A 12,077-nucleotide genomic window follows, 5' to 3' on the forward strand; every position below is an offset into this window, starting at 1 on the left:
AGAGTGTGAACCAGTCGGACTTGCTCTATTTACATCACAGGATCCAAAAAGGGCTGTGTGCAGCAGGCATTTCAGCAACCGCTCCCTGGGTGGGTTTTACTGCCTGTGACTCCACAAGCCTCATGTACTCAGTTGCCTCCACGTTTCCAGCTTCAGAGAGTAAATCAGCATCTGGAAATGAACTTTCTTCCAGAGAGTTCCCTGTTCATTTGATCCAGAACAAGGCTGGATTAGCAGTTCACTAAAATGAGCTGAAAGCAGACTTTTGTGAATAGTACAATTTTTCTTTCGTAGGTGCAGGAGGTCCTTTTCCAGCTCTATTCTGTAGAGTATCACTTCAATACCAGTAATGGACCATAATACTGCTACTCAGGAACCTAAGACAAGTTACCAAGTTCATGGACAACTTAGTAAACACTGAGGGTTGCAGATAAATATGCATTGGTGGCAGTGCCCTTACCTCCTATGTGCTTCCTGTTTCTCCCTTTTATCCCACGCCCCCTACCCCATGTGATTATGCCACCCACCCAGGGTGGTCCTGCCCCTGTAAAGTACCCTGGAAGTCCTTTAGGTCTGTTGTATTGGGGATTAGTGCCTATCAGCCTGTCACTGACTCTACTGCTGGAGTTAGATGGTGGCTCCTGCCCTAAGCTGTTACAGGTCCTGTCCTGGTGCTGGAGGTGGGGCTGTGGATGGGCTATTTTCTCAGGCAGTAAACTTCCTTTTCTGTTTTTTAAAGTGAAATATGTATGTAGGTCACTGAGAGGACGAATTAAAAACATTTCCACTTTCTAATACTTAGCACTACTGGCTTGTGGCTAAGGATGGAACAGAACCTTGTGTATGCTAAAAGACACTCACATTGTAAGTATATCCCCAGCTTGTAGAGACAGGGTATCACCATGTAGTTCAGGCTGGCTCCTCACAGTCTTCCTGCTTCTGCCTCAAATCCCAGCTTGCTTATAATGTGTTCAATAAAGCTGAGCAGCGGTGTCGCACACCTTTGATTGCCAGTACTTGGGAGACAGGTAGATTTCTGAGTTCTGGTCTAGAGTGAGTTTCAGGACAGCCAAGGCTACACAGAGAAGCCCTGTCTCAAAAAACAAAAAAAAAAAAAAAAAAAAAAAAACCAACCAAACAAACAAACAAATAAATAAATAATAAATAAAACTAGTATTTTAAGGAAGCCAAGAAAAGAGTTGGTGTAGTTAATAGGTATAATAGAGTTAATAGGTATAATAGACTGAATTAGGGGACCAATTCAGTCCAGGTGTATAATGCTAATATATTAGCATTATAGGAAGTGGTTTTCTTGTGGCTTGATAAAATAATTCCTCCTTAACTAAAAAGTAGATCTGGCAACCTATCTATAAAGATTGGAAGCTCTAAGGAAGACAGTAATATCCTTTTATTTGAAATGTTTGGGACCATATGAACTCATTTGTGAAAAATCACAGAAATATACTAGAGCTAGCCAAAGTTGGAAGATAGGCTTCATTAATTATTTGGTGAATAGGGAATTCCAGCACCCAATTTCTGTTTCACTTGTTTTAAGTAGGTGCCCCCACGGACATGCAGATATTGCTGGAGGCCAGAATAGAGTGTAGGGCCCTCTGCAACTGAAGTTACAAATGGTTGTGCATCGCCGTGTGCGAGCTGGGAAATAAACCATGTCTCCAGCCTTTGCTGTCATTATTATATTTTGTTTTGCTTTAAGACAGACTCTCTTGCAGCACAGGGTTACCTGCCTGAACTATGTAGCCTTGAATTCCTCCTCTCCTAAGTGTGGCATCACAGCCCATTTCATTCTTCTCTTTTGCTCTAGAGACCGGCTTCTGCTATACTTCTCAGTTACTAGTTTATATTCACTTCTCAGTTACTAGTTTATATTCCTGATTTCACTTTCTCTGTGTGTGCTTCTGTCTGTCTGTCTCTCACACACACACATATACACACATGCACGCGCGCGCGCATGGCACTTTGTTCCAATGGCGCAGGGTGAGTGCCCATAGGTCTGAATGGCACCGACAGATACTGAAATATTAAAGCTACCAACTGCATTCGATATAATTCACTCACAGGTTCTAGGACTCCGGACGTGTGCGACAAATTCATGTGTAAATTCTCAAAAGGCAAATGCAGGCCGCACGCCTTTAGTCCCTGCACTCTGTAGGCAGAGGCAGACGGATCTGAGTTCGAGGCCAGTCTGGTCTACAGAGTGAGTTTCAGGACAGCCAAGGATACACAGAGAGAAATCTTTTCTCTAAAAACATAACGACAACAAACGCAGAAGCAAGAGAGCCTGCCCAGCTTTCGCGCTGTCGGCCGGGTGTGGCGAGTGTCGCGAGCGGCTGCTGACGCCGCACAGGAGAGCTACGTGGCGTCCCCGCGGTCACCGCGGCCCTTCCCTGGAGGAGACGCCCAGCGGAACTCGCCCTTGATCCACCGCCAAGCGGCCGCATCCCTACAGGGCGCGCCTCCTCCAAAAGCGGACGCAAGCCCTCCTCCAGCCCGCCAGGCCTCCTGCGGCACCCTGCTTCCGGAAGTGCCGTCCCGCCGGGTGGGCGTGGCGAGCCACGGCTTCCGGAAGTGCCGTTCCGTCGGGTGGGCGTGGCGAGCCGCCGCACCCGGAAGTGGCGGCCCGCAGGCGGGGCTGCGGCTGCCACGTTGGAGCGGAGCGCCGAGGTGGCCCTGGGCCGCGGAGGAGGGGCGTCGGCGTCGGCGGCGGGTCCGGGGAGAGTCCGACGGTCGCCGGCCAGCGCGGGACAGGCGGGTCGCCGAGGTCCGCCAGGTGTGCCTGCCGTTTGTTCCCTGCCCCTCGCCGGGTTCGGAGTCCGCCGCCAAGGCCCGAGGCCCGCTCTCCTCTGACGGCGCGCCCCTGTCTCGTTTCGGCCCCGCCAGGACAACGCTTGGAGCCGCCGCAGCCGGGTGATCGCGTCCTCCGCCAACGTTTCCAGGCTGCCCTGCTCGTGAGTGAGTTTGAGGTTAGCACCCTCCAGAGCCTGTGCACAAAGAGGTGCCACCCCCAAGGGCGAGGAAGGGAAACAGACCTCAGTTAGCTAGAGGTTTATTTATTTATATTTGAAGTTGTGTTTGAACTGTTGCCAAATTTAAGGGTCTACCGTTTGGAAACGAAGACTGCTACTGTCACTTAACAGCGATCGTGCCATTTAGGGTCAGCAGTCGCCATTCGCAGCCTATACCTTCAAAAGTGTATGGTTTTTGCTGCTGTTGTTGCACTGAATTAAATTGTGAGGCACTTGTAAAAATGATTGCCTGGATTTGTGGGCGTATAAACTTTTTCTGTGAGTTCGTAGAATTCTGCAAGGTTGCAAGAGGCTTTTTTCTTTTTTGATAGTTTTTCAAATTGCTAAAGTATAGAAAGCTGGAACTTGCTGCAGTTGTAACTGTTAAATAGATGATTAGAGCTTGCTCTTTTCCCTTAAACCCTGATTATCTAAGAGGTATTAAAATGTACTGCCCTTTTGAATAGTTCTGTCCTTGTTTCTCCCATAATTACAGCTCCAAGAAAGATTTGTAGGGAATGAGAACTTTTGGATAATTGCTGTGTAATTGTGAATATGTTATATGGAGTTTGAAAATGTGAAATTTGAGATGAGTTTTGGATTTTACTCATTAACTTTATGTAAACAGGTTCTTTCCTGAAACATGTAAGAGTAGAAAGACATTTGTAAACTGTAAAAGAAGTGACTATCAGTCCTTTGACATTTTTATTTCCCTTTTGAAAGCACTGGGCTATCTTCCTAGAAAAACATGCTTATATTGTAAGTTCATGCCTGGATAGAATTTCCTGTGTAATTTCATGGGATTTGGAAATTCCACATTAAAAACTTGTAATGTGATACTGTTAAATTAATTTCTTTTGTTTCTTCCTCTCCTCTTCCTTCATTCTTTGAGATAGGGTCTCTTGTGGACCAGAAGGGCCTCAAACTCACAGAATAGCCAAAGATGACCTTGAATTCTGACCCTTATACTTTTAACCCCTTAAGTTCTGGAATTTCAAACATGTACCACCACACCCGATTGTTTCATTTATTGTAGGTTAATCTCACCTCCTGAAGTTTAATCTTTTTGAACAGTAAGATATCAAGACATGGTTGATTTTTGAATTTGGCTGAATAAGGTGGGCCTGGTTGATAATGCCAAATAAGTAACTCTTGGAGAACAAATATTCTTATCCTTAGTGAGATATGTCACTCACATGCACTTTTAACAAAAACAGTGCCAGTAAAGGATTTGTATTTCTCATTAAGAGTCAAAGGTGTCGAGGGCATTACCTCTGACTTCTCACTTTCCCAGGTGTGGGGTGGCTCCATAGTGTTGCAGGGTTGCTACTTTTGACAGAATTAATACTGTTGGGTTTTCATATTGCTTCATAAAACTTGCAGTTTGAAAATCAGTTTAGGCCTGCAGAGATGGCTCATCAGTTAAGAGCACATACTGCCCTTCCTGGTACCCACATCTAGTGGCTCACAGTCACCTTCAATTCCAGCTCCACAGCATGCAACTCCTCTGGCTTCTGCAGATACCTGTCTGTACTCATGTACCTATACCTACACAGACACAAACACTTGTGTGTAATTTTAAAAAGAAGAAAGTTTTCACTTAAAATAAGTTCTTGTCTGGAACATAATGTTCCTCAGATGTTAGGTTTTGGTCTCTTTTTTATTGAGGGGAGTGATGACACTTGGGCTGAAACCCAGGGTCTTGGATATTCTAGGTATGTATTGTGAGCTGGGTTTTTTGAATCAGAATCCTTGTAGCCCCTGCTAGTCTGAAGCTGCTGTTCTCCTGACTTATTCTTCATGGATTATATACCTCTGTGTACCACCTTGCCTTAGATGTATTCCTGAAGACTTGTTGGGATAGACCTTTTTAAGTTGTGAATTGAGAGCAAGAAGCATTCTTAATAGATGCGCCTTTTCTCCAGGCCCTTCAAATTGTGGTTTTGAAATAACTGCTGTTGGTGAGTTTTTATTTGCTGTGAGATAAGCAATGTTCTAAACACTCTAAAACCTCATTTAATTCTCCCAACATATAATGTGGCTAGCTTTGTGGGAGAGGAGCAAAAACACATGTATGCAAAGACATGAGATGTGGAGCTGAGACTTAGGCTGAAATTTAAGCGTAGGGTGTATGCTCCAGGCCTCAGTCTACCTGCCATGCTGTAGGTACTGTCTGGTGGGTGATAGATGGGAACAAACTGCTGTCCTCACAGTGTTCATTTCCTGTTTTTGTTAGGATTGTGTTCTGGGTAAAGTGGTCTTGAATGAAACAATGATGTACAATGTGAATACAATCACAATACTGAAAAGCTACACAAACTATTAAGATAAATTGTAATTGAGATGCATAGCTGGCTTCATTTAATCCTTCATATTCTAAGGAAGTAATTTGTAATTAAATATTTCTGAGAGGGGAATACTGTGTTTTTGTAGCATTCTTATTGTAGATTATGGTAGTCTTGTTTAAATTTAAATTCAGAACTTACCATTCAGACCATGTTGTATTGTAACAGGGTTTTCTTTTTATAGCAGACACTGAAACTGTATTCTGTACAGGTTAATAAGAGGAACTACTTTTGACCAGAACCTTGAGTCAGGTACAGGTAGGAATGCTTTTTGTTCCTACTTAGCCATCTTATGTCCCTGTGGTTATCTCTGTGTTACACATTAACTAAACACTTTGGAATTAGGTAGCCCTTGTACTTTTGCTGTCAGAGATACTGTAATTCTAGCCAAGATTTTTTTTTTGGGGGGGGGGCAGGTGTTGTTTGAGACAGGGTTTTTCTGTACAGCTTTGACTGTCCCGGAACTCACTCTGTAAAACTCACAGAGATCTGCCTGCCCCTGCCTCTGAGTGCTGGTTTTTAAAGATGTATATATATTTTTCTTTTTAGAAATCACTCTGAAATTAAGCGCTTCCCACCTTGCAAGTATTTTTTCCTGTTTTTAAACATAAATAGATCATCTAAGTATTTAAAAATTAAAAACAAAAAGTTTTATCCAACTCTAATTGTTTTAGTATATCTGGGTCCCTGTACATTTGTTTTCTTTGACTATAAACATTAAAAATTGAAACAAAACTAAGCAAGTTTGGATTATTTATGTGTATTATGTGGATTATTTATGTGTATTTATGTGGATTATTGTGTGTATTATTATACACATAAACTTTCAGAAGTTTATAAACTTCTGAAAGTTTATGTGTATCACAATCATGTAGGAAACCATTGGAGACCAGAAGAACGCATCACATCTTCTGGAACTGAAGTTATAGACAGTTGTGAGCTGCCATGTGGGTGCTGGGAAACTGAACCTGGGACTTCTGCATGAGCATTAAGCGCTTTGAATCAATGAGCTGTCTCTCTAGATCCACCCTAAGCAATTTTGAATCCCAAAAGAATAAGAGTTAATGCCTGATTGAAAATTGATATGATGATGCATAAAGCAGTGATTGGAAAACATCTTAACAGTATGTACTAATGCGATACAATGAAGTATCTAGTTAAAATGCCTGGAGTGTGACCCTGCTGGATATTAACAGACATGAGCTTATTGAGATCCATGTGAATTGGATTTTCATAAATGAACTGGAACTTGAATCTTCTATTAAAGATTAAGTCAGTTGGATTAGAGGAGGAAGAGGGCTCATAAAAACAAAATAGGTCCTGTTTTTGTGTTTTGTTTTTCTTTCCTACAAAGTCAGAATCTTTTTTTTTTTTCCATCTTAGGTATGGTATTTTCTCAGTCTTAGATAACAGTAATCCTGTTTTAAGACCTGGTCTTTGGGGTTCAATTCTCAGCACCCACACACATGCAGCTTACATGTGTCTATAACTCTCTGTTCCCAGGGATCTGGCACTCTCACAACAGACATAAATGCAGGCAAAACGCCATTGTACACAAAATACAAATAAATTATTAAAAAAAAAAAAAAAAAAAAAAAGGACTGGGTCACACTATGTAGCCCTGCCTGGCTTGGAATTTATTGTGTAGTCCAAACTGGCTCAGACTAGCAGAGTTCCATCTGCCTCTGCCTTTAGTACTAGACTTAGAGGTATGAGTCACTGTGTCTAGGACACACACACACACACACACACACACACACTCACTCACTCACTCTTACACTCTCGCTTTGATTTGGAGATACAGGGCCTTGCACGGGCTAGCCACTTGTACTCTACCAGTGAGGTGATTTCCCTACCTGCCTCTGTGTGTGTGTGTGTGTGTGTGTGTGTGTGTGTGTGTGTGTGTAAGTGCTCTCTGATGAGTGCCCCTGTGTGTACAAGTGGAAGCTAGAGGTCAGTCTTTCTCTATTGTTCTTCACCTTTATTTTTTTTTAAGACAGCAAACCTGTCTTATTGAACCTGGAAAAAGATGACAGGCTACACTGACTCCAGTGAGTCACCCGGATCCTCCTGCCTCATGCGAAATGCTAGGACTACAAGAATGCAGTTTTGAGACAGGGTCTCTCCAGGGTGGCCAGACTGGCCTTGAACTCATTCTGAAGCCCAGGATAGACTTGGATCTGTGATCTATCCTTCCTTCGTTTTCTTCCTGGAAAGTACATCAAAACTCGTCTGTGTGCAGGGTGCTTTATTTGATTCTGTGTAATACATGTTTCCCTGTGTAAACCTCATACTATTTTTCTTATTTATTTATTTGGGTTTTTGAGACAGAGTTTCTCTGTATAGCCCTGGCTGTCTTGGAACAGGCTCAGTAGACCAAGCTGACCTTGAAATCAGAGATGCACCTGCCTCTGCCTTCCCAGTGCTACGATTAAAGATGTGTGACACCACCTCCTGGCTGAGGTACTCACGTTTTACAAGTATAGAAACCGGGGCTCAGGAAAGCTGAGCAGTATCTAGCATATCATGTCTAGTAGTGGCAGTCAGTGTCCAAGCAAGCACAGGCGTGACTGTTGGTCACAGTTCTAACCCTGTAGTACAAGAGTACAGGCCTGCTTTACCTACCATACATGTGCTTTGTTCTGTTTTATTTTGTTCCTGGTTTTCCTTGTTTTGTTTTTTGAGAGAGTGTCTCACTAGGTAGCTCTGGCTGTCCTGGCTATCCCTCCAGCTTTTTTTTTTTTTTTTTTTTTTTTTTTTTTTTAAGGCGGAGCCTTTTGTAGCCAGGCTGGCCTGGAACTCCTCCTGCTCCCAGCCACCAAGTGCAGGATTGCAGCCATGTGCCACTGTGCTCGGCTTACCTACTATACTTTCTCATGTAGCTAAGCTGGCCTCACACTTGTTGTGTAGTGGAAGATAACCTTGCCCTTGTCATCCTCTTGCTTTGACCCCTGCTGTGCTGAACTCTGAGGTGTGTGCCATCATGCCTAACTTCTGAAATGAGTTTCTTGTCCTCTTAGTTTTGTAATGCACGGCAGGTGCGTTGTCATGGCTTCTTCTAAATACTTTTTTTAATATTAATACTTTTATTTTTAAATTAAGTTATTATTTGTATGTGTACATGTGTGAGTGCATGTGTGCAAGGAGAGCCAGAGGGCAGTTGGGGGAGTGGGGTTGGGGAGACAGTTCTACTGCGTGTCACAGGATGGAACTCAGGTTGTCGGGTTTGGCATCAGGCATCTTTATCCACTGATCTATCCTGCCAGCTCTTCCTTAGTATTCTTTTTTTTTTTTTAATTTTAAACTTTTTTTTATTGTTGTTGTTGATTTGAAACAGAGTCCCATGTGCCTAGTCTAGGCAGGAAGTAGCTCCTGATTGTCTCACTTCCTGTGCAGTGCTAAGGCTGTAGGACTGTGTGCTGCCACCCATGTCACGTGTACCGGTTGACCCCAGGGCCTCTGACATGCTAGCTTGGCACTCTACCCACTCAGCTATATTCCATTCCTGATGATAGGAAAATTGAATATCCTACAGGCAATTAGAAACAAGCTTGGGTCTTGGAGTTCAACTTCTGAGTTCAGTCTTGGCTATCTCTTTAGAGTTTGTACAAATTGCCAACTTCCTGCACCTTAATTTTGTCATTTGTAAAATCTTCAAGTGGACACAATTTGAATGCATAAAATTCAAGTCTGAAGCCTTTCTGTGGAGACTAATAAAAGGAACTTGATCTTTGAAGAGCAGTTGGGAAGCTGACAGGCGTGCTGTTGAGCATCGATTCACCTAACAGTGAAGCAGAAGGGGGGATCTAAGGAAAAAAGTGAGTGTAAAAGTCCAGTGGTTTAGGAATTTGGTTACTCAAGCAGTAAGCAAAGACATGCAAGTAGGAGATGGGACAGCTTGTAGATTTCTGCATCTGTAATGACTCAGAGTCAAGTCAGTGGTAGTATTCTCTGGACATTTAGTGGTTCAAAGGTGAAAGCTAGAGCTGCTGCTGTTGGCTTTAACTAGGAGTGCAAGGGCAGTGGTAAGGTTGTGTGAGTGGGACTGAGAGATGGCTCAGCAGGTGAGAGAGCACTTGCTGTTTTTGCAGGGATCCAGGCTCAGGTCACAGCACTCACTACATCACCACTTCCAATAGATCTGACACGGCCTTCTGGCCCCTATGGAGACTGCTCTCACAGTGCCCAGACATATGTGCTGGCAAATCACACATTAAAGTAAATTTATAAAAGATTATATGAGCTAACTCCATTTGTGCAGCTCGCACTTAATGGATAATGACATTAAATAAAATTATTTAAAATTACAAAGGTAGAACCGGAAATGTGTTGAAATGGAAATAAAAAAGATCTCAGTTCCCAGAGAAATAATTACACAAAAAGAGAATGAACCATAATAGAATACAAGTTGCAAAACCAGATAGCAAAGCCAGTCACGATGGCTTGCATTTACAATCCTGGTGCTGGGTAGGTGGAGATGGGATCCTTGAGAGACTCTGTCTTTAAATAAGAAGGTAGATAACTTCTGGGGTGGATTGCACACACACGTACACACACATGTACATTTACATATACAACATTATAGCTATTCATATTTCATAGACATGCACAAACTATATATATATATACAACACATATTTTTTTATATTGTCTATGTGTGTGTGTATATGAAATCTCAGAATATGATGGACTAAGACCAACCACATCTTTGGTATCTATAACTTTTAAATGATTTAAGTTAGACAAACAAAAAAATTCATATCAGTTCACCATGCACAATCTAAGTTTTTTACTATTTACAGAACAGGTGATGGAATCAGAGTGATTTAAAAGTGCACTTATAAATGTACACGTAAAGGAATTTTTTGTTTTTGATACAGGGTCTCTCTATGCATCCTTGGCTGTCCTAGAACTCCCTTTGTGGACCAGGCTGACCTTGAACTCAGAACTCCATCAGCCTCCACCCCCCTGAGTGCTGGGATTAAAGGCAGCACCGCACATATCTGTAAAGGAATTTTTTAAAGATAGAAAACTAGGTGTAATACTACATCCCTATATTCCCAGCACGTTGGAGGCTGAGGCAAGAGGATTACTTGAGCTCAGGAGTTTAAGACTAACCTGGGCAGCCTAGTGAGTCCCACTCTCAAATAACAACACGGTTAGATACTGATCTATCTCAGGGTAAGACATACTTGCATCCATGCTAAAAGGTATTAAGGCTGGACTCCTTCATAAAGCTAAAGGACATTTTTGACATAGATTACTGTGACTCTGTGCTAAGTAGCTGTGTGATAAGAAGACGACTCCTGTGAAGCCAAGAAGATGCCAGGAGGAACAGACAAACACACCAGTTCTTTCTGGCAGGAGGCTGGAGAATCTTTGCTGTGGTCCAGGATCTACAAGAACACAAAAGTAGGGACATGAAAGACACTGAGATACGGACTTGATACAGTGAACAGTTTAGACAAGTGTTAAGGTGTTACTCTGGACCCAGAAAACAGATTGTGCCTTCTTTAGAATCCATGATCCATGTACAGTTCAGAAAAAGTTATCATGTAAGTTCCATGTATATTGGGAGGGAGGGAGGGCGAGCAGAATGCAGATTTAGATTAGGCAAACTACTTTGAAGAACTCTATAGTGATAGATATACCTAATTATACATTTGGCAGGCAGAACCATCAAGTGTGCCCTTGAGTGTGAACCCTAATGTAAACTGTGAACTGGGTGATAATGTTAAGTTAGTGTTGGCTCATGGATTAAAGTGAGTGCACTGGATGTCAGGGGGCAGTGGTGGTAACGGTACTTGCTAATGCTTTTTTTTTTAATGAACCTAAAACTATTCTAAAACATAAAGCCTGTTTTTTTAAATATTATTACTAGGGTTTTTTTTGTTTGTTTGTTTGGTTGGTTGGTTTTGCTGCTGTTGTTTTGGGAGACACTGTCTCGCTATGTAGCCTTAGCTGGCTTGGAGCCCAATATATAGACCAAACTGGCCTCAAATTCCCACCGCCCCCACCCCCAGTGCTGGGATTAAAAGCGTGTGCCATCACACCCAGCTATATATTATATTTATAGGTATGTGTGCATGCCTAAATGTATATGCACCGTGTGCTTAATGGAGGTCAGAAGAATAACTTGGAGCCCCTGGAACTAAACCTAGAGGTGGTTGTAGCCACTATGTAGATGCCGGGAACTGAACCTGGATCCTCTGGCAGAGCAGCAAGTGGTCTTAACCACTGAGCCGACTCTTAAGACAAAATCAAAGTTATATAAAGCTTAGTCAAAAGATTAAATTGGACAACCTGACTTTTATAGTTGGTGTTTTGCTAATGGAAGGCCTTGGATCAATCAATCTCTAGTCCAAAAAGAAAAGTAAAATCAGAAAAGAAAGAGGGAAATGGGTAAATATATATGAACCACAGTCATATAGTGATACAGCAGGCATCATTTATATATAGACACAGAGCAGAAGTATACAGAGCCAATACTTTTTACGTATTAAGTGGATACAAATTTCACTCCAGTCAGGCTTTAGAGCAGGGGTTGGCCATGCTACTTACAGTGTAAAAGATTGAATTGCTACAGAAGGCAACTGGTGATATTTATAAAAATTAAAATGGAGCCTTTCTTTTTTCATTTTTGATGATGTATAGGTGTGTGTATATCTGTGTGTGTAGGTGAGTATGTGCCTGTGAGTGCAGGTAG

At 42.4% G+C, this 12,077-nt stretch overlaps 1 protein-coding gene across 26 annotated transcripts in view; it reads left to right on the top strand.

Moving 5' to 3' along the window:
* Positions 1-2,628: 2,628 nt before the first annotated feature.
* Positions 2,629-12,077, top strand: part of Sec31a (SEC31 homolog A, COPII coat complex component) — a 57,126-nt gene continuing 47,677 nt past the window's right edge. For 18 of the 26 annotated variants that reach the window (XM_051198526.1, XM_051198533.1, XM_051198535.1 and 15 more), the window contains exon 1: positions 2,820-2,984. The gene's annotated coding sequence lies outside the window, so the exon portion shown is untranslated. Of the gene's footprint in view, positions 2,792-2,819; positions 2,985-12,077 lie in introns of those variants that run through there. The other 8 variants (XM_051198550.1, XM_051198552.1, XM_051198553.1 and 5 more) reach the window with 6 other exon arrangements.

Source organism: Phodopus roborovskii, unplaced genomic scaffold (assembly GCF_943737965.1).
Source record: "Phodopus roborovskii unplaced genomic scaffold, PHOROB, whole genome shotgun sequence".
NCBI classification, from domain to species: domain Eukaryota; kingdom Metazoa; phylum Chordata; class Mammalia; order Rodentia; family Cricetidae; genus Phodopus; species Phodopus roborovskii.